We start from the raw sequence: 24,325 nt of genomic DNA on the forward strand, positions 1-24,325 counted from the left end.
ATGATAGGGGCAGTATGACGTCCTTATGACGGGCATTACGTAAAGATCAAAGTTGTCAGAAAGGCCCCCATCCATATGACATACAAATGAACAATCATTCTCACACTGCTATAATGAAAGGTTAGAATTTAGCAGAAAAAGTGCAGACCAATGAGGGTGGCAACCTCCCTCATATTTAGGTAATTTCTATGTGCTTAAAGTTTGACCGTTTTTACTTAGATTTTAATATAGAAAATGACTTTCCCAGCTTCATTTTTGTATCTAGTAATGTAAGCGATTCTGATTTTTTGAATTTTCTTTTCTGTTATTCCCTTTCCCCTATTCTTGTCACTCTCCTTCCGTTTTTATTTCTTTTCATTATAAATTCTCACCGAATAACGTTTGTTATTTAATTAAAGTCGTTTCAGTTTTTTCTTTTCGCCTATTCATAATTATACCTTCAATTACTGGGTATTATTAGCAAGGATGGCGGAAACAGTGGAGATGTTAAAAGTAGAATAGTTAAGGTCAAGGGTGATTTTTTGAAGTTGAAAGAAGTATACACGATTAAAAAGATAAGTGTGCGAACCAAAATTAAAATATTATAAGCTACAGTGATGACAGTGGCCAAGTATGGGCGCTTCTGAGACGAGGGTGCTCCGAAAGACGGAGGAGGGTTTGTTAGATGTTTTCCAGAGACATTGTCTACGGATTCCTTGGGGTACAGGTTGCCAGAGATCATCCCTTTCGGCAAACCATCTAGGGCCACACGAACAGCAGGTCGTTCACGAATGGGGTGGGAGAAGGTCGTAAGGAAAGATTTAAGGGAAGTGGGAACTTCCTGGGAGGGCGTACAGAGGTTTTCTTGGAATAGATTGGGATGGAGGAGCATGCGTGGCGATGTTGGCTTCATGTGGCTTGGTGCTGCAGCGGGCTGTCAATAGTAGTAGTAGTATATTTTCGGTCGCGAATGTCCTTATATTTTATTTGTGCAAAATCCGACGATCAAAAGCACACCTAATAAGTTTTTGTTTGACCCAAAGAGACGAAAAAAGACCGAACTCAAGACAACTTACGCCATCAGAGCAAGCATATATGGAGGATACGGAAATCCAGGAAAAGTACCAGGTTGGGTCGGTGGTAGGTGAGGGGTCTGACGCTGCTTTGGCGGAGCTCTTGGCCTGCGTCTAGGTGCGGCTCCAATTGCCTCAAGATTTTTATCCTCATCATATTGTTCAACATAGTCATCATATTCATACAAGTCTTCTTCGTTGGCAATTGATTCACTTTGTCTGCGGCTTCTGGATCTCCTGACTATTTTCAGCGTCAAATCTGCAATTTGCTTGGTCAATTCTTTTAAATGATCCTGAAAAAAAGGCCGACTTTATTAAACACGTGAGTAGTAACCAAGATTCCATTTTGCGCGAAGCTACAGCAATTTCCATGTTATTTGCTTGCAGGTATAGGACCATGTTATTTGCTTGCCTGCTATTTAGGTCATTGACTTACCAAGTACAATCTGGTTAGGTGGGTATAATCTGGTTTGGTTCAAGTTTTTCTGACACAATTTACCGGATTTCTAATTCACGGTATACATGACCGGCGCGTCTTGTTTAGCTGCCAATATAATCAATTATTTTATTCCACTTTTTCTAAACCAGTATTGTCTATAACTTAATTTACGTAGACAATGAACGATAATTAATTAATGTTTTGAATAATAGGAGTGTGAATGATTCTAATTAGTGATTGGATTGTATGACGGTGGAGAAAAAAAGGATTAAACTGATTAACATTTAAGTTAACCCCAAAGGGGTTGTTAACTCAGGTAATTTGTTACTTGACCTAGCTTTACCTCTCCGATGTGGTCTGTATAATACACAAGTAACGTTTGAAAAGTATTGTCAATTTAAAATAGGATCTAACGTTCCCTTCGTTCCCCCATTTCTGAGGGGCAGGGGAGAGTAGGAGAGGGGAGGGGGAGTCAATTTTGGAGGTATAACAAGTACCATTCATTGCGATCGTAGCTCTATGTTGGCTCGTTTTAAATACTTCAGCTTGTCTATTCATTTGTGTTAAATAAAAATCTTGAATCTGGAAAATGAAAAAATAAGTATTTAAACAAAATGTACGATGCTGCTAATTAATGAAAAGTAGACTACACTCAGAATTGTTTGCATGAGGGGCCTGTCTGTGTCTCTTTGAGCTGTTTGTGTCTCTTTGGGCTGTGTGTCTCTTTGAGCTGTTTGAGTCTTTTTGGTCTGTTTGTGTGTCTCTTTGGACTGTTTGAGTCTTTTTGGTCTGTTTTTGTCTCTTTGGGCTGTTTGTGTCTGTTTGGGCTGTGTGTGTTTCTTTGGGCTTTGTGCGTCTCTTTGGGTTGTGTGTCTCTTTGGTCTGTTTGAGTCTTTTTGATCTGTTTGTGTCTCTTTGGGCTGTTTGAGTCTTTTTTGGGCTGTGTTTGTCTTTTTGGGCTTGTGTCTCTTTGGGCTGTTTGTGTTTCTTTGGGCTATGTGTGTCTCTTTGGGCTGTTTGAGTCATTTTGGTCTGTGTATCTTTCCTTTGGCTGTTTGTGTCTTTTAGGGGTCGTGTGTGTCACTTTGGGCTATGTGTGTCTCTTTGGGGCGTTTGAATCTTTTGGTCTGTATGTGTCTGTATGGGCGTTTTTTGTCTCTTTGAGCTTTGTGTGTGTATCTTTTGGCTTTGTTTGTCTCTTTTGGCTGTGTGTGTCTCTTTAGCCTGTGTGTGTGTGTGTCTCTTTGGGCTGTGTGTGTCTCTTTAGGCTGTGTGTCTCTTTTGGTAGTTTGAATCTTTTTGGTCTGTGTGTGTCTCTTTTGGCTTTGTGTGTCGATTTGGGCTTTGTGTGTCTCTGTTGGATGTTTGCGTCTCTTTGGGCCGCGTGCATCTCTTTGAGCTGTATGTGTCTCTTGGGCTGTTTGAGTCATTTTGGTCTGTGTGTGTTTCTTTTGGTTGTTTGTGTCTCTTAGAGGCCATGTGTGTCTCTTAGAGGTCATGTGCGTCTCTTTGGGCAATGTGGGTCTCTTTGGGGTGTTTGAATCTGTTTGGTTTGTATGTGTCTGTATTGGCGTTTTTTGTGTCTTTGGGCTGTGTGTGTGTCTCTTTGGGCTGTGTGTGTGTGTCTCTTTGGGCTTTGTGTGTCTCTTCGGACTATGTGTATGTCTCTTTAGACTGTGTGTGTCTCTTTGGGCTGTGTGTGTCTCTTTAGGCTGTGTGTCTCTTTGGGCAGTTTGAACCTTTATGGTCTGTGTGTGCCTCTTTTGGCTGTTTGTGTCGTTTTGGGCTTTTTGGCTTTTTGTGTCGTTTTGGGCTTTGTGTGTCCCTGTTGGATGTGTGCGTCTCTTTGGGTCGCGTGCTTCTCTTTGAGCTGTATTTGTTTTTTGGGAGGTCTGTTTTTTTTTGGTCTGTGTGTGTGTCTAGGGGTTGTGTGTTTCCCAGTAAGGCCTTGTGTGTCTCTTTGGGCAATGTGTGTCTCTTTGGGGTGTTTGAATCTTTTTGGTATGTAATCGTCTGTAATGGCGTTTTTCGTACCTTTGGGCTGTGTGTGTGTGTCTCTTTTGACTTTTTGTCTCTATTCGGACTGTGTGGATGTCTCTTTAGCCTGTGTGTGTCTCTTTGGGACGTGTGTGTCTCTTTAGGCTGTGTGTCTCTTTGAGCAGTTTGAATCTTTATGGGCTGTGTGTGTCTCTTTAGGCTGAGTGTCTCGTTTTGGGCTTTGTTTCTCTCTGTTGGATGTGTGCGTCTCTTTGGGCCGTGTAATTCTCTTTGAACTGTTTGTGTCTCTTTGGGCTGTGGGTGTCTCTTTGTCATGTGTGTGTCTCTTTAGGCTGTGTGTGTCTCGTTGGACTGTGTGTCTATTTGGGGTGTCTTAGTCTTTTTGGTCTGTATGTGTCTCTTTGGGCTGTTTGAGTCTCTTAGGTCTGTGTTTGTCTCTTTGGGTTGTGTTTCTCTTTGGGCTGTCTGTGTCTCTTTGAGCTGTTTGTGTCTGTTGAGGCTGTGTGTGTTTCTTTGGGCTTTGTGCGTCTCTTTGGGATGTGTGTCTCGTTGGACTGTTTGAGTGTTTTTGATCTGTTTGTGTATCTTTGTGGTGTTTTAGTCTTTTTTGGGCTGTGTTTGTCTCTTTGGGCTGTTTGTGTCTCTTTGGGCTGTTTGTGTTTCTTTGGGCTATGTGTGTCTCTTTGGGCTGTTTGAGTCCTTTTGGTCTGTGTTTGTTTCTTTTGACTGTTTGTGTCTCTTAGGAGTCATGTGTGTCTCTTTAGGCTATGTGTGTCTCTTTGGGGTGTTTGAATATTTTTGGTCTGTATGTGTCTCTTTGGGCTTTGTGTGTCTCTTCGGGCTGTGTGTGTCTCTTTAGGCCGTGTGTGTCTCTTTGGGGCTGTTAGTGTTTCTTTGGGCTCTGTGTGTCTCTTTGGGGTGTTTGAGTCATTTTGGTCTTTGTGTTTTTCTTTCGTCTGTTTGTGTCTCTTAGGAGCCATATTTGTCTCTTTGAGCTTTTTTGGGATGTCTGAGTCTTTTTTGGTCTGTATGTGTCTCTTTGGGCCGTTTGAATCTTTTAGGTCTGTGTGTGTCTGTTTAGGTTGTGCTTCTCTTTGGGCTGTCTGTGTCTCTTTGGGCTGTTTGTTTCTCTTGGGGCTGTGTGTGTCTCTTTGGGCTGTATGTCTTTTTGGGCTGTTTGAGTCTTTTTGGTCTGTTTGTGTGTCTCTTTGGGGTGTTTGAGTCTGTTTGGTCTGTGTTTGTCTCTTTGGGCTGTTTGTGTCTCTTTGGGCTGTGTGTGTTTCTTTGGGCTTTGTGTGTCTCTTTGGGCTGTGTGTCAATACGTTTAAGCAATAAATATCTTTAAGCTTAACCAGTCTTTATTCTTTAGAATAGTTCTATTGTAAGCAAGTAACAAACTCTTTCCTGAAGTCACCTATTGGATACACAATGCAGAAACTTCATTTAAGAAACTATGAAAAAATTGTAAGTAAGTAAGTAACAAATTCTTCCTTGAAGTCACCTCTTGGATACACAATACAGAAATTTCATTAAAGAAATTATGAAAAAATTGTAAGTAAGTAGAGTCTTTTTGGTCTGTGTTTGTCTCTTTGGGCTGTTTGTGTCTCTTTGGGCTGTGTGTGTTTCTTTGGGCTTTGTACGTCTGTTTGGGGTGTGTGTCAATACGTTTAAGCAATAAATATCTATAAGCTTAACCCGTCTTTATTCTTTAGAATAGTTCTATTGTAAGCAAGTAACAAACTCTTTCCTGAAGTCACCTCTTGGATACACAATGCAGAAACTTCATTTAAGAAACTATGAAAAAATTGTAAGTAAGTAAGTAAAAAATCCTTTCTTGAAGTCACCTCTTGGATACAAACTCTTAATTGTTTTCACGACTTAGATATACGATGTAGAAATTTAATTCAAGAAATTATGAAGAAATTCTCAGTAAGTAACAATTTCTTTCTTGAAGTCAACTCTTTGATGCACCATACAGAAATTTCATTCAAGAAATTATGAAAATATTTGTAAGTAAGTAACAAACTCTTTTTTGATTTCACCTCTTGGATATACAGTACAGATACTTCATTCAAGAAATTATGAAAAAATTGCAAGTAAGTAACTTTTTTTTTCTCTTTATCACAAACAATTTTCACTTAGCTACACTAGACTTAGACTGTTTGTGTCTCTTAGGAGTCATGTGTGTCTCTTTGGGCTTTGTGTGTCTCTTTGGGGTGTTTGAATCTTTTTGGTCTGTATGTGTCTCTTTGGGCTTTGTGTGTCTCTTCGGGCTGTGTGTGTCTCTTTAGCCCGTGTGTGTCTCTTTGGGGCTGTTTGTGTTTCTTTGGGCTATGTGTGTCTCTTTGGGGTGTTTGAGTCATTTTGCTCTTTGTGTGTTTCTTTCGGCTGTTTGTGTCTCTTAGGAGCCATATGTGTCTCTTTGAGCTTTTTTGGGGTGTCTGAGTCTTTTTTGGTCTGTATGTGTCTCTTTGGGCTGTTTGAGTCTTTTAGGTCTGTGTTTGTCTCTTTGGGTTGTGTTTCTCTTTGGGTTGTCTGTGTCTCTTTGAGCTGTTTGTGTCTCTCGAGGCTGTTTGTGTCTCTTTGGGCTGTGTGTCTCTTTGGGCTGTTTGAGTCTTTTTGGTCTGTTTGTGTGTCTCTTTGGGCTGTTTGAGTCTTTTTGGTCTGTGTTTGTCTCTTTGGGCTGTTTATGTCTCTTTGGGCTGTTTGTGTTTCTTTTGGCTGTGTGCGTCTCTTAGGGCTGTGTGTCAATACGTTTAAGCAATAAATGTCTTTAAGCTTAACCCGTCTTTATTCTTTAGAATAGTTCTATTGTAAGCAAGTAACAAACTCTTTCCTGAAGTCACCCCTTGGATACACAATGCAGAAACTTCATTTAAGAAACTATGAAAAAACTGTAAGTAAGTAAGTAACAAATTCTTTCCTGAAGTCACCTCTTGGATACACAATACAGAAATTTCATTAAACAAATTATGAAAAAATTGTTAGTATGTAGAGTCTTTTTGGTCTGTGTTTGTCTCTTTGGGCTGTTTGTGTCTCTTTGGGCTGTGTGTGTTTCTTTGGGCTTTGTGCGTCTCTTTGGGCTGTGTGTCAATACGTTTAAGCAATAAATATATCTTTAAGCTTAACCCGTCTTTATTCTTTAGAATAGTTCTATTGTAAGCAAGTAACAAACTCTTTCCTGAAGTCACCTCTTGGATAAACAATGCAGAAACTTCATTTAAGAAACTATGAAAAAATTGTAAGTAAGTAAGTAACAAATTCTTCCTTGAAGTCACCTCTTGGATACACACTACAGAAATTTCATTAAAGAAATTATGAAAAAACTGTAAGTAAGTAGAGTCTTGTTGGTCTGTGTTTGTCTCTTTGGGCTGTTTGTGTCTCTTTGGGCTGTGTGTGTTTCTTTGAGCTTTGTGCGTCTGTTTGGGGTTTGTGTCAATACGTTTAAGCAATAAATATCTATAAGCTTAACCCGTCTTTATGCTTTAGAATAGTTCTATTGTAAGTAAGTAACAAACTCTTTCCTGAAGTCACCTCTTGGATAAACAATGCAGACACTTCATTTAAGAAACTAAGAAAAAAATGTAAGTAAGTAACTAAAAAAACCTTTCTTGAAGTCACCTCTTTGATACACACTCTTAATTGTTTTCACGACTTAGATATACGATGTAGAAATTTAATTCAAGAAATTATGAAGAAATTCTCAGTAATTAACAATTTCTTTCTTGAAGTCAACTCGTTGATGCACCATACGGAAATATCATTCAATAAATTATGAAAATATTTTTTAGTAAGTAACAAACTCTTTTTTGATTTCACCTCTTGGATATACAGTACAGATACTTCATTCAAGAAATTATGAAAAAATCGCAAGTAAGTAACTTTTTTTTTCTCTTTATCACAAACAATTTTCACTTAGCTACACTAGACTTAGACTGTTTGTGTCTCTTAGGAGTCATGTGTGTCTCTTTGGGCTATGTGTGTCTCTTTGGTGTGTTTGTTTATTTTTTGTCTGTTAGTGTCTCTTTTGGCTGTGTGTGTCTCTTCTGTCTGTGTGTGTCTCTTTTTACAGTGTGGGTCTCTTTTGGGGTGTTTGTGTGTATTTGTGCTATGTGCGTCTATTTGGGGTGTTTGAGTCATTTTGGTATTTGTTTGTTTCTTTCGTCTGTTTGTGTCTCTTAGGAGCCATATGTGTCTCTTTGAGCTTTTTTGGGGTGTCTGAGTCTTTTTTGGTCTGTATGTGTCTCTTTGGGCCGTTTGAGTCTTTTAGGTCTGTGTTTGTCTCTTTGGGTTGTGTGTCTCTTTAGACTGTCTGTGTCTCTTTGGGCTGTTTGTGTCTCTTGGGGTTGTGTGTGTCCCTTTGGGCTGTGTGTCTCTTTGGGCTGTTTGAGTCTTTTTGGTCTGTTTGTGTGTATCTTTGGGTTGCTTGAGTCTTTTTGGTCTGTGTTTGTCTCTTTGGGCTGTGTTTGTTTCTTCGGGCTTTGTGTGTTTCTTTGGGCTTTGTGCGTCTGTTTGGGGTGTGTGTCAATACGTTTAAGCAATAAATGTCTTTAAGCTTAACCCGTCTTTATTCTTTAGAATAGTTCTATTGTAAGCAAGTAACAAACTCTTTGCTGAAGTCACCTCTTGGATACACATTGCAGAAACTTCATTTAAGAAACTATGAAAAAATTGTAAGTAAGTAAGTAACAAATTATTTCTTGAAGTCACCTCTTGGATACACAATACAGAAATTTCATTAAACAAATTATGAAAAAATTGTAAGTATGTAGAGTCTTTTTGGTCTGTGTTTGTCTCTTTGGGCTGTTTGTGTCTCTTTGGGCTGTGTGTGTTTCTTTGGGCTTTGTGCGTCTGTTTGGGGTGTGTGTCAATACGCTTAAGCAATAAATATCTATAAGCTTAACCCGTCTTTATTCTTTAGAATAGTTCTATTGTAAGCAAGTAACAAACTCTTTCCTGAAGTCACCTTTTGGATACACAAAGCAGAAATTTAATTCAAGAAATTATGAAAAAATTCTCAGTAAGTAAGTAACAAATTATTTCTTGAAGTCACCTCTTGGATACAAACTCTTAATTGTTTTCACGACTTAGATATACGATGTAGAAATTTAATTCAAGAAATTATGAAGAAATTCTCAGTAAGTAACAATTTCTTTCTTGAAGTCAACTCTTTGATACACAATACTGAAATATCATTCAAGAAATTATGAAAATATTTGTAAGTAAGTAACAAACTCTTTTTTGATTTCACCTCTTGGATATACAGTACAGATACTTCATTCAAGAAATTATGAAAAAATTGCAAGTAAGTAACTTTTTTTTCTCTCTTTATCACAAACAATTTTCACTTAGCTACACGATGAAGAAATTTAATTCAAGAAATTATGAGAAAATTCTCAGTAAGTAACAATTTCTTTCTTGAAGTCAACTCTTGAATACACAATATGGAAATTTCATTCAAGAATTTCATGACTTAGATACACGATGTAGAAATTTAATTCAAGAAATTATGAAAAAATTCTCAGTAAGTAACAATTTCTTTCTTGAAGTCAACTGTTGGATACACAATACAGAAATTTCATTTAAGAAATTATGAAAAAATTGTAAGCAAGTAACAAACTCTTTCCTGAAGTCACCTCTTGGATACACAATGCAGAAACTTCATTTAAGAAACTATGAAAAAATTGTAAGTAAGTAACAAATTCTTTCTTGAAGTCACCTCTTGGATACGCAATACAGAAATTTCATTAAAGAAATTATGAAAAAATTGTAAGTAAGTAGCAAATTCTTTCTTGAATTCACCTGCTGGATAAACTAAAAGACATTTCGTTCAAGAAATTATGACAAAATTCTAAGTTAGTAACAAACTCTTAATTGTTTTCACGACTTAGATATACGACGTAGAAATTTAATTCAAGAAATTATGAAGAAATTCTCAGTAAGTAACAATTACTTTCTTGAAGACAACTCTTGGATAGACAATACGGAAATTTCATTCAAGAAATTATGAAAATATTTGTAAGTAAGTAAAAACCTCTTTTTTGATTTCACCTCTTGGATATACAGTACAGATACTTCATTCAAGAAATTATGAAAAAAATCACAAGTAAGTAACTTTTTTTTTCTCTTTATCACAAACAATTTTCACTTAGCTACACGATATAGAAATTTAATTCAAGAAATTATGAGAAAATTCTTAAGTAACAATTTCTTTCTTGAACTCAACTCTTGGATACATAATATAGAAATTTCATTCAAGAATTTCATGACTTAGATAAACGATGTAGAAATTTAATTCAAGAAATTATGAAAAAATTTTCAGTAAGTAACAATTTCTTTCTTGAAGTCAACTCTTGGATACACAATACGGAAATTTCATTTAAGAAAGTATGAAAAAATTGTAAGCAAGTAACAAACTCTTTCCTGAAGTCACCTCTTGGATACACAATGCAGAAACTTCATTTAAGAAACTATGAAAAAATTGTAAGTAAGTAACAAATTCTTTCTTGAAGTCACCTCTTGGATACACAATACAGAAATTTCATTAAAGAAATTATAAAAATTTGTAAGTAAGTAGCGAATTCTTTCTTGAATTCACCTGCTGGATAAACGAAAAGACATTTCGTTCAAGAAATTATGACGAAATTCTAAGTAAGTAACAAACTGTTAATTGTTTTCACGACTTAGATATACGACGTAGAAATTTAATTCAAGAAATTATGAAGAAATTCTCAGTAAGTAACAATTTCTTTCTTGAAGTCAACTCTTGGATACACAATACGGAAATTTCATTAAAGAAATTATAAAAATATTTGTAAGTAAGTAACAAACTCTTTTTGTTTTCATCTCTTGGATATACAGTACAGATACTTCATTCAAGAAATTATGAAAAAATCGCAATTAAGTAACTTTTTTTTCTCTTTATCAAAAACAATTTTCACTTAGATACACGATGTAGAAATTTAATTCAAGAAATTATGAAAAAATTTTCAGTAAGTAATAATTTCTTTCATGAAGTCAACTCTTGGACACACAATGCAGAAATTTCATAACTTTTTTTTATTTTTCTCTTTATCACAAACAATTTTCACTTAGCTACACGATGTAGAAATTTGATTCAAGAAATTATGAAAAAATTCCCAGTAAGTAACAATTTCTTTCTTGAAGTTTACTCTTGGATACACAATACGGAAATTTCATTCAAGAAATTATGAAAATATTTGTAGGTAAGTAACAAGCTCTTTATTGATTTCACCTCTTGAAGATACATTACAGATAGTTCTGTACTTCTGTACAGACTCAAGAAACACGATTAAACAAGTTTTGAAACTACATGCTATTTGCTTGCCTTTCCTTGGCACCTTTAGAAATGAGTGAGGATTCCCCACCGATTCCTACACATTGCAAAAAAGTGAGCATTACAAAGACTCCACGTTTTCAACCAGACTGTTTTTTTAGCTAAATCTTTGGAAACAGCCTCTATTTCTGACCGTTTAAGTTTTGATGTTAAAAAGATTGGATGGTAACTACGCCGCCTCTCACGCCTCTTTTTTCCGAAATCGTGCAGTCAAAATTTGACACGACACACAAACAGAGTCATAGTGAGAGAGATATCCAAAAAGTTGAATTGATCTAGGTTCACTTAGAGTGGCGCGCCACTCTAAGTGAACTTAGATCAACCCAACGTTTTGGATATCTCTCTCACTATGACTCTGTTTGTGTGTCGTGTCAAATTTTGACTGCACGATTTCGGAAAAAGAGGCGTGAGAGGCGGCGTAGTACCATCCAGTCTTTTAACATCAAAACTTAAACGGTCAGAAATAGAGGCTGTTTCCAAAGATTTAGCTAAAAAACCAGTCTGGTTGAAAACGTGGAGTTTTCGTACTGCTCACTTTTTTGCAATGTGTAGGAACCGGTGGGGAATCCCCGCTCATTTGGAAAGGTGCCAAGGAAAGATAAGCAAATAGCATTTAGTTTCAAAACGTGTTTAATCGCGTTTCTTGAATGAAATATCTGTACTGTATATTCAAGAGGTGAAATCAATAAAGAGCTTGTTACTTACTTACAAATATTTTCATAATTTCTTGAATGAAATTTCCATATTATGTATCCAAGAGTAGACTTCAAGAAAGAAATTGTTACTTACTGGGAATTTTTTCATAATTTCTTGAATTAAATTTCTACATCGTGTAGCTAAGTGAAAATTGTTTGTGATAAAGAGAAAAAGAAAAAAAAGTTATGAAATTTCTGTATTGTGTATCCAAAGTTGACTTCAAGAAAGAAATTGTTACTTACTGAGAATTTTTTCATAATTTCTTGAATTAAATTTCTACATCGTGCAGCTAAGTGAAAATTGTTTGTGATAAAGAGAAAAAAAAAGTTACTTACTTACGATTTTTTCTTCATTTCCTGAATGAAGTATATGTACTGTATATCAAAGGGGTTAAATAAAAAAAAGAGCTTGTTACTTAACTACAAATATTTTCATAATTTCTTGAATGAAATTTAAGTATTGTGTATCATAGAGTTGACTTGAAGGAAGAAATTGTTACTTACTCAGAATTTATTCATAATTTCTTGAATTAAATTTCTTCGTTGTATAACTAAGTCGTGAAAACAATTAAGAGTTTGTTACTTAGAATTTTGTCATAATTTCTTGAACGAAACGTCTTTTTGTTTATCCAGTAGGTGAATTCAAGAAAGAATTTGCTACTTACTTACAATTTTTTCATAATTTCTTTTATGAAATTTCTGTATTGTGTATCCAAGAGGTGACTTCAAGAAAGAATTTGTTACTTACTTACAATTGTTTCATAGTTTCTTAAATGAAGTTTCTGCATTGTGTATCCAAGAGGTGACTTCAGGAAAGAGTTTGTTACTTGCTTACAATTTTTTCATAATTTATTAAATGAAATTTCTGCATTGTGTATCAAAGAGTTGACTTCAATAAAGAAATTGTTACTTACTGAGAATTTTTTCATAATTTCTTGAATTAAATTTCTACACCGTGTATCTAAGTCATGAAATTCTTGAATGAATTTTCCATATTGTGTATCCAAGAGTTGACTTCAAGAAAGAAATTGTTACTTACTGAGAATTTCTTCATAATTTCTTGACTTAAATTTCTACATCGTATATCTAAGTCGTGAAAACAATTAAGAGTTTGTTACTTACTTAGAATTTTGTCATAATTTCTTGAACGAAATGATAAAGAGAAAAAAAAAGTTACTTACTTGCGATTTTTTCATAATTTCTTGAATTAAGTATCTGTACTGTATATCCAAGAGGTGAAATAAAAAAAAGAGTTTGTTACTTACTTACAATTTTTTCATAATTTCTTTAATGAAATTTCCGTATTGTGTATCCAAGAGGTGACTTCAAGGAAGAAATTGTTACTTACTGAGAATTTCTTCATAATTTCTTGAATTAAATTTCTACGTCGTATATCTAAGTCGTGAAAACAATTAAGAGGTTGTTACTTACTTAGAATTTTGTCATAATTTCTTGAACGAAATGTCTTTTCGTTTATCCAGCAGGTGAATTCAAGAAGGAATTTGCTACTTACTTACAATTTTTTCATAATTTCTTTAATGAAATTTCTGTATTGTGTATCCAAGAGGTGACTTCAAGAAAGAATTTGTTACGTACTTACTTACAATTTTTTTTCATAGTTTCTTAAATGAAGTTTCTGCATTGTGTATCCAAGAGATGACTTCAGGAAAGAGTTTGTTACTTGCCTACAATTTTTTCATAATTTCTTAAATGAAATTTCCGTATTGTGTAACCAAGATTTGAATTCAAGAAAGAAATTGTTACTTACTGATAATTTTTTAATAATTTCTTTAATTAAATTTATAAATAGTTCATATAATTAATTCAATTATTTAATGAAATTTCCATATTTTTTATCCAAGAGTTGACTTCAAGAAAGAAATTGTTACTTACTGAGAATTTTCTCATAATTTCTTGAATTAAATTTCTTTATCGTGTAGCTAAGTGAAAATTGTTTGTGATAAAGAGAAAAAAAAGTTACTTACTTGCAATTTTTTCATAATTTCTTGAATGAAGTATCTGTACTGTATATCCAAGAGGTGAAATCAATAAAGAGTTTGTTACTTACTTACAAATATTTTCATAATTTCTTTAATGAAATTTCCGTATTGTGTATCCAAGAGTTGACTTCAAGAAAGAAATTGTTACTTACTGAGAATTTTTTCATAATTTCTTGAATTAAATTTCTACATCGTATATCTAAGTCGTGAAAACAATTAAAAGTTTGTATCCAAGAGGTGACTTCAAGAAAGAATGTGTTACTTACTTACTTACAATTTTTTCATAGTTTCTTAAATGAAGTTTCTGCATTGTGTATCCAAGAGGTGACTTCAGGAAAGAGTTTGTTACTTGCTTACAATAGAACTATTCTAAAGAATAAAGACGGGTTAAGCTTAAAGATATTTATTTCTTAAACGTATTGACACACAGCCCAAAGAGACGCACAAAGCACAAAGAAACACACACAGCCCAAAGAGACTCAAACAGCCCAAAGAGACACACGAACAGACCAAAAAAAGACTCAAACAGCCAAAAGAGACACATAGCCCAAAGAGACACACACAGCCTGAAGAGACACAAACAGCTCAAAGAGACACAGACAGCCTAAAGAGAAACACAACCCAAAGAGACAAACACAGACCTAAAAGACTCAAACGGCCCAAAGAGACACATACAGACCAAAAAAGACTCAGACATCCCAAAAAAGCTCAAAGAGACACACATGGCTCCTAAGAGACACAAACAGCCGAAAGAAACACACAAAGAGCAAAATGACTCAAACACCCCAAAGAGACAAACATAGCCCAAAAAAAAACACAAACAGCCCCAAAGAGACACACACGGGCTAATGAGACACACAGAGCCCGAAGAGACACACAAAGCCCAAAGAGACACACACAGACCAAACAGATTCAAACACCCCAAAGAGACACAAATAGCACAAATAGACACACATGACTCCTAATAGACACAAACAGTGAAAAGAAACAAACACAGACCAAACTGAATCAAAAATCCCATATACAAACACATATCCCCAATTAAAAAAAAAAGCCCCAAAGAGAAAAAAACAGACCATACATACCAAAACCTACCAAAAAAGACTCAAACAGCCCAAAGATACACAAACATATAAAAAAGAGTCAAACAGTACAATGAGACACACATCCCAAAGAGACGCACAATGCCCAAAGAAACACACACAGCCAAAAGAGACACAAATAGCCCAAAGAGACAAACACCGACCAAAAAGACTCAATCAGCCTAAAGAGACACACAAACAGACCAAAAAGACTCAAACAGCCCAAAAAGACACAGAGCCCAAAGAGACACACACAGCCCCAAGAGACACAAACAGCTCAAAGAGACACAGACAGCCCAAAGAGAAACACAACCTAAAGAGACAAACACAGACCTAAAAGATTCAAACAGCCCAAAGAGACACATACAGACCAAAAAGACTAAGACACCCCAAAAAGACACACAGTCCAACGAGACACACACAACCTAAAGAGACACACACATGACAAAGAGACACCCACAGCCCAAAGAGACACATACAGTTCAAAGAGAAGTACACGGCCCAAAGAGACGCACACATCCAACAGAGAGACACAAAGCCCAAAACGACACGAACAGCCTAAAGAGGCATACACAGACCATAAGGAGTCAAACTGCACAAAGATACACACAGCACAAAGAGACACACTCATCCCACAGAGACACAAAAAGGCTAAACAGAAATACACACAGTCCTAATAGAAACACACACCCCAAAGAGACACACACACACAGCCCAAAGAGACAAAAAACGCCCATATAGACATATACATACCAAAAAGATTCAAACGCCCCAAAGAGACACATATTGCCCAAAGAGACACACATGGCCTCTAAGAGACACAAACAGACAAAAGAAACACACACAGACCAAAATGACTCAAACATCCAAAGAGAAACATACAGCTAAAAGAGATGCACGCGGCACAAAGAGACGCACACATCCAACAGAGACACACAAAGCCCAAAACGACACAAAAAGCCAAAAAGCCCAAAATGACACAAACAGCCAAAAGAGGCACACACAGACCATAAAGATTCGAACTGCCCAAAGAGACACACAGCCCAAAGAGACACACACAGCCCAAAGAGACACACACAGGCTAAAGGGAAATACACACAGTCCGAAGAGACACACAAAGCCCAAAGAGACACACACACACAGCCCAAAGAGACAAAAAACGCCCATACAGACACATACATACCAAAAAGATTCAAACACCCCAAAGAGACACACATTGCCAAAAGAGACACACATGGCCTCTAAGAGACACAAACAGCCAAAAGAAACACACACAGACCAAAATGACTCAAACATCCCAAGCGACATATACAGCTCAAAGAGATGCACTCGGCCCAAAGAGACGCACACATCCAACAGAGACACAAAAAGCCCAAAACGACACAAAAAGCCAAAAGAGACACACACAGACCAAAAAGATTCAAACTGCCCAAAGAGACACACAGCCTAAAGAGACACACACAGTCCAAAGCGACACACACACACCGGATAAAGAGACACACACAGCCCGAAGAGACACAAAACGCCCAAAGAGACACACACACAGCCCAAAGACAAAAAAAACGCCCATACAGACACATAGAGACCAAAAGATTCAAACGCCCCAAAGAGACACACATAGCCCAAAGTGACACACACGACCCCTAAGAGACACAAACAGCCAAAGGAAAGATACACAGACCAAAATGACTCAAACAGCCCAAAGAGACACACATAGCCCAAATAAACACAAACAGCCCAAAGAGACACAAACAGCCCAAAGAGACAAACACACCCCAAAAAATACTCAAACAGCCCAAAGAGACACAAACAGATCAAAAAGACTCAAACAGTCCAACGAGACACACAGCCCAAAGAGACGCACAAAGCCCAAAGAAACACACACAGCCCAAACAGACACACACAGCCCAAAGAGACAAAAACAGACCACAAAGACTCAAACAGTCCAAAGAGACACACAAACAGACCAAACAGACTCAAACAGCTCAAAGAGACACACAGCCAAAAGAGGCACACACAGCTTCAAGAGACACAAACAGCTCAAAGACACACAGACAGGCCCCTCATGCAAATAATTCTGAGTGTAGTCTACTATTCCTTAATTAGCAGCATCGTACATTTTGTGTAAATACTTATTTTTTCATTTTCCAGATTCAAGATTTTTATTTAATACAAATGAATAGACAAGATGAAGTATTTAAAACGAGCCAACATAGAGCTACGATCGCAATGAATGGTACTTGTTATACATTCAAAATTGACTCCCCCCTCCCCCTCTCCTACCCTACCCTGCCCCTCAGAAATGGGGGAACGAAGGGAACGTTAGATCCTATTTTAAATTGACAATACTTTTCAAACGTTACGTGTGTATTATACAGACCACATCGGAGAGGTAAAGCTAGGTCAAGTAACAAATTACCTAAGTTAACAATCCCTTCGGGGTTACCTTAACTGTTAATCAGTTTAATCCTTTTTTTCTCCACCGTCATACAATCCAATCACTAATTAGAATCATTCACACTCCTATTATTCAAAACAATAATTACTATCGTTCATTGTCTACGTAAATTAAGTTATAGACAATACTGGTTTAGAAAAACTGGAATAAAATAATTGATTATATTGGCAGCTAAACAAGACGCGCCGGTCATGCATACCGTGAATTAGAAATCCGGTAAATTGTGTCAGAAAAACTTGAACCAAACCAGATTATACCCACCAAACCAGACTGTACCTACCAAACCAGACTATACCCACCAGAAACCGGTCCGGTTGGCCTTGGTAAGTCAATGACCTAAATAGCAGGCAAGCAAATAACATGGTCCTATACCTGCAAGCAAATAACATGGAAATTGCTATAGCTTCGCGCAAAATGGAATCTTGGTTACTACTCACGTGTTCATAAATAAATAAAAAGAAGAGACTTCTCTGAGGAGTGTCATTTAAAGGAAGGAATTCGGTGACGTGGCACTCAGTGGTTGACAACAAAATTTTTCCCACTTGTACGCTAATTCTCTTTTCCCTTTCAAACAGTTCGTGGTAACGAACTGTAAGTAAGGAGCAACCCGGCTCAATGGTAACCGAAACTCTAGAAAACGGTATTTCGATACAAATAGATACATCAAAAGAATCAGATTTTAATGCTGATTTCAAATATGTAAGTTTGATCAAGTTTAGTCCTAATCATCGAAAGTAACGCGCCTGAGAAAAGTTGGCTGATTTTCGAAAAAAGGGGTAAAGACCCCCTAAAAGTTATAGAACCTTAATGAAAATCAAATCATCATATTCCGCGTATCAGAACCCCACTGTAGAGGTTTCAAGCTCCTATCTACAAAAATGTGGAATTTTGCATTTTTTTTTTGCCAGAAGAAAGATCATGGATGCGTGTTTATTTGTTTTTGTTTTTTTCCAGGGGTGATCGTATCGACCCAGTGGTCCTAGAATATCTTGGGAGGGCTCATTGGAATGGAAATTAAAAGTTCTAGTGCCCTTTTTAAGTGACAAAAAAAATGGAGGGCAACTAGGCCCCCTCCCACGCTCATTTTTTTTCCAAAGACACCCGATCAAAATTTTGAGATAGTAATTTTGTTCATCATGCTAGACAATGTGATAATTGTGTCATTTAGGGTTACTTTATCCCCCTAAGGTCCCGGGGGGGAGGGCTGAATGTTACTAGCTTCACCCAATGTCAGCATATCGTTTGGGGTTTTTTGAAGTATACAGACTGTATCAGGGGTTATTTTTCCGGGTGGTGGGGGGGTGGTCGGCGGGTATGTGCGAGGATCTTTACATTAAGGAAATTTTCATGGGGGAAGGGACATTGCTATGAAGGGGACGCCGGACTTCCCAGCATTATTTTAAAAAAGATCAGAAATTAAATATAAAAAAAACTAGTTTTTAAACTGCAACAGCAGCAACATCAAAACTTAAAACGAACAGAAAATATTACATATATGATTGGGTTCACTCCCTAGTCAATAAATCGCTCTTTAAGCCAAAGATTTTTTAGTACTTTCATAAGAGCTATTTATTCTAATTCACAGCCTTTGTGATTAAGCGGTCATTTTTAAAGAATTGGAACAATATTCGAACTTTCGCTTAAAGAGCAAGGTATTGACTAGGGGGCGAACCCCCTAATATACGTATTAAAAATATATGAATATAGAAGTTCGTTACGTAAGTTAATTCGTAAGTTACAAATATTTATTACTAATAACAACGTTCGTAAATAATATTAAACAAGTTTCGAGAAAGCTATTAACCAAATAAAAGTAAATTAATATGACAATTTTGTTTTAATTATTCATGTACGGTGAGCCAAGATCAAAACCTGTATTTATTCAAAAACGTTGAAAAATTAAATAAAAAAACAAGTTTTTTTAATTGAAAGTAAGGAGCGACATTAAAACTTAAAACGAACAGAAATTATTCCGTATATGAAGTTTGACTTTAAAGTTTGACTTTCTCCCAACTCTATTTTTTTTTAAACAATGAAAAACTTTAGCGTAAAGAGCGAGGCGTTGAGGAGGGGACATCCCCTTTCATATACGGAATAATTTGTGTTCGTTTTAAGTTATAATGTCGCTCCTTACTTTCAGTTAAAAAAACTTGTTTTTTTTTTATTTAATTCAGCTAAGAGGCATCAGAAGCTTTCTTTTTCCATTCGGCACTATCTTTGACTTCTATCGTTTGCTCTTCTTAATATTTTCAAAAATCACGCTGTCTTTTCGTAATAAACGTAAAAAGGATACTAAGAAACCACCAATTTCATTTTACGATCAGACGAAACGAGTGAATAAAATTGCTGCAATATTGGTTGATAATATTATAAGGCTGAATCATATTTCTAATTCTTGGCAACGTTCTCCTATTTTTAAGTCGAGTTTGAAATAAAAGACAGTGGATTATCTTGAGCTTTCAAATGCAGCAATTTAAAACATGCATCAAAAGCAAACCCCTTCAAGCTCAACAAGTTTTATCGATTAATTTATTTGGTTTTCCCCAGTCTTTTTTGGTTTTCACGATGCTTAGGAGTTTCAGTTCTTTTTTCCAAAATACTTTTCATCTCCTCTTTTCTTCAATCATAAAAATAATAAGAAATGAAGCTTCCGATACATAAATGGTTTTGCTGTATCTTCGATTCAAGCGAAAAAAAATTCTGCACAAGCAACTGAACCTTTGTAAGCGAGACGGAGCCCGGTCCGTTTTAAGTGAGAAATTTGGTCAAAGTGATCAGATTTGAAATAAAAACCTATTTAAGTTATTTCCACTCTGCTTTAAAATTAATATTGATGGTAAAACACTATGGGATGCAGCTTATTGCAACAGTTCCTTTAACATTTACTTCCATGCGACACGTGACTTGTCAGTGCAGTGGATTGTTGCTGTGGCTTTAATGCTAATATTGCTGATTCTTCAGGTCGCCCTGGATACCATATATGTAACGCATCTCAACTATTTGGGTACATATATTACTATCGAGGGTCGAAGTCAATTGTTCAATTGTTTGATTGTCCAACACATCATGGTAATAAATAGCCATTGTTCTGTCTGCCAAGATTGACAGTCCTGGCTGAAGGCCATTAAACGGAAATCAGCACCGCCGGCTTGGACCTTAAGGGTCTAGTGCCGTCATACTTACTTACTTACTTATACAAGATTGACAGTTGTCCGCGTTACTACCTTACACACCCTCATTGTTAAGATACGAAAAACCCTTCTTCAAACAAGGACAACTAGTCCCACTGCTAATACTCATTTAAACAGGTATTATTATTATCAAATAATGTGTTGGTGGCAGAAAGCCCTCCTGAAATATAGACTTTGAAATTAAGAAAAGGAAAACTGAAGTTAAGTTGTGGTACGGGTTGCTTGTAATCACTCATCTTCTGACACCCCCTTTTCTCTGAAAAGTAAAAAAAAGGAAATAGGTCTTGACTGGGGAGTTGATTGCCTCTGATGCTTCTCACAATCGAAAGAACCGCATGAAAAGTAGCGATAAGTATACGATAAAGTATATATATATATATATATATATATATATATATATATATATATATATATATATATATATATATATATATGCGCGCGCGCGCGCGCGCGCGCGCGCGCGCGCGCGCGCGCGCGCGCGCGATATATATATATATATATATATATATATATATATATATATATATATATATATATATATATATATATATATATATATATATATATATATATATATATATATATATATATATATATATATATATATATATATATATATATATATATATATATATATATATATATATATATATATATATATATATATATATATATATATATATATATATATATATATATATATATATATATATATATATATATATATATATATATATATATATATATATATATATATATATATATATATATATATATATATATATATATATATATATATATATATATATATATATATATATATATATATATATATATATATATATATATATATATATATATATATATATATATATAAATAAAACTCTGGTGTTTCAACACGTGTTCAATAAGAGTTCAGAAGTCCCAGGACCACCGACTGTATAGTGTTTTCCAGAATAAATAGAAAAACCCCAAAACAAGCTAAATCCCGGTTCATTCAAATTTCCTCCAAATTTTCGCAGGAGCGCCCACTTTGGGCATTAGAATGCTCAGTTTTTCACCATGAATACTGAGAGCATGCAGGTCTTAGTTTAATTGGATCCAAACTGAAATTTTCTGAATCTAGGCAGATGTTTTTGTCCCCAAAAACACCTTTATTGATCACGAAGAAGTAAGGGCTAGGCTAGTAAGTAAAAAACAGGCTAACCACAAAAAAATTACAAATATATACCTATTGTGCTCATTTGCCAGAAGCGATTTCTACCCTTAGACCACTGTAAAGAAAAAGCAAGAAAACTAATATTTCCATTTCGGTTGTTTTCTACTAACTCGATTTTCCTCTCTTACCAGTTTCCCACACTCTTTGATTCCATATTAAACATTTAACACACGTAATTTCCCAAAACTTCCTAGCTGTCGAATTATAAGAGAGGACAGTTTCAGATATAAATATTAAGCGCTTTCAGGTACCTACATAGGCATTGGGAACAGTGAAGCTCGCCCTTCCCCCAAAATGTCCATAGGCAAAGTCTTTGCCGAAGAGAACATTCTGGGATTACCATTCCTAGCAGTAACAATTACAACAAAGATGACTGAATTTCCTCGACCTTTTTACATTAGTAGAGCAAAACCAGGAATTTAGATTTTACAACAATTGTTGTTAGAGCATGAACTAAAGCTTTTAAAAAAATGCTCGCAGATATACTAGATTATTCAGTCTGTGCCTAGAACAGAAATTTAGTTTTTATTTCTGCAAAAAAAAAAAAAAATCAATCTTCAAGAAAAAAGGAAACTATTCCAAAAGTTTGTCATCACAATACCTCTAATATTTGGAATTTTGATTATTCATCATATTCATTTCCTTAATATTTGGGAACGAAGCTTTGATAGCTTTCACTTCATCAAGTAGAAGCCTAAAAATAAAAGGACAAGAGTGTGAAAAATTAAGTTACGGTTGCTTACTTTTCTAATAACTGCACTTAGCTAAATCATTGGGACAAAACAGAACTGCAATAATGATGGGGAGCAAAATTACCAAATCAGTCCACCGTAAGTAAAATGATTAATTCTTTTGGTGACCAGGGTGATGTCAACTCTTTGGGGGAACGTTTTGTTTAGTTACAAAATAATCCTTTAGATATAGAAAGTATAATTAATAATTCAGCTGGAAGTAGAAATAGGAATAATAATGATCCTAAATGGGTTATTGAAAGTAAATATGTTTCGCAATTAAATGGTTCTGCCTCTTCTAAACAGGATGGTATTTTCTCTGTGCTTAACCTAAACATTCAGGGACTTTGCTCCTCTTTTGATGAGCTGAAACGGATCGTCAGGGGTGGAACTCCGGATGTTATTGGATTATTTGAAACTTTCCTGAATTCAAAAAAGGATATGCTTTTAGATATCCAAAGATTTAGGATGGAGAGGATGAACCGGAAACAGCTGGCGAAAGGTGGCCTCGCCCTGTATATTCCCGATCATCTTGTATATAATATCCGAAGTAATTTGAGTAGAAATGAGGAAGTAATCTTTGAATCCCTTTTTATTGAGATTAAGTCAGGTTGTAAGGATTTAGTTGTCGGTTTGGTTTACAGATCCCCTAGTGGACCGATTCCTTCGTTTATGAAAATTCTAGAAGAGGTTTTGGACTTAGTCCAAAAGCATCCTTGCGAACTAATCCTTATGGGGGATTTCATCTTTAACCTGTTGGATCAAAATTCTGCTTCGGCTGCAGATTTTTTGTCAATGATGCTTTCTGCGGGAACTCCACCTTCAGTTTGTATACCACCCCGGGTTACTGAGATGCATGCATCACTTACTGGTAATATTTTATCGTCACTAGATGTCTAAGATAATTCGGTGATGGTTAGTGATATTTCTGATAATTTGCCTGCAATTTCACGATATAGGACTGCTGATTGATCGCAGCCTAAAGCTTCGCCATCTAATCTCCCAAATTTCCGTTTTGGTGTCAGTGAGATCAGTCTACTTAAATCTCGTTTGACTGATCAGCCATGGGATAGTTTGGATTCTGAATCGGATTTTAAAGACTCTTTTGATTTCTTTTATGATTCAGTAAAAGAAGGTATCCTAGAAGTGTGCCACCAGAATCCAGCGCCTCATACCTCGAAAAGGATAGTACTGCTGAATCCGTGGATGACTCCAGGTCTCCATAAAAGCTGGAAAAGGAAAAATTATCTGTGGAAGCTATACGAGGCTTCGTCATCTGCTTCTCATCATCAGCGGTTCAAGGCCTATAGGAGTATGTTTAATTCTCTGTGTCGGAAGGCCAAATCTCAGTATTATCACAGAAAATTTTCTGAGTGTGGAAAAGATGTTAGGAAGACATGGAAAATTATTAATTCTGTACTTAGACCTACTCCCCCTCCGCCTTCAGTTCCAACAACGCTGATAGTCAATGGTAAAATTGTCCAAGGAGAAGAAAATGTTCAGCTAGAGCTTACGTCTTATTTTGCTAATATAGGAAAGACAACTGCTTCCTCTGTGAGCTCTACAACTCCTCGTTGCGATTTCAGAGCCTATCTTTGACCCCCATGTTTAAAGTCAGTGGTCTTAAATCCTGTTTATGAGTTTGAGGTAGCTCGGATCGTAAATGCCCTTAAAGGTTCATCGTCTTCAGGGCCAGACAAAATTCCTACACGGGTTATCCGTGCTGTTCTGCCTGCTATTCTGTCACCATTGACTAAGGTTGTCAATCTGTCTTTCGAGATAGGAATTTTCTCTGAATCTTTTAAGCGAGCTAAGGTTATAGTGCTGTATAAAGGTGGGCCCCGGAGTGATCCTGCCTAATTATAGGCCAATTTCTCTTCTATCTGTTTTCAGTAAAATTTTTGAGAAGGCTATGCTATCCAGGCTTCTTAGTTTTCTGGATGTCAAAAATTTTTTGCATGATTTCCAGTTCGGATTCCGAGCGAATCACTTTACAAAGCATGCTTGCACAGCTCTCTTGAATTTCATTCATTCGGCAATAGATTCTGATCTTATCCCGGTAGCTATATCTTTGTATGTTCGCAAAGCTTTTGATTCTTTGAC

Source organism: Artemia sp. Qi Xiang Cuo, chromosome 7, assembly GCF_049724085.1.
Source record: "Artemia sp. Qi Xiang Cuo chromosome 7, ASM4972408v1, whole genome shotgun sequence".
Classification (NCBI taxonomy): domain Eukaryota; kingdom Metazoa; phylum Arthropoda; class Branchiopoda; order Anostraca; family Artemiidae; genus Artemia; species Artemia sp. Qi Xiang Cuo.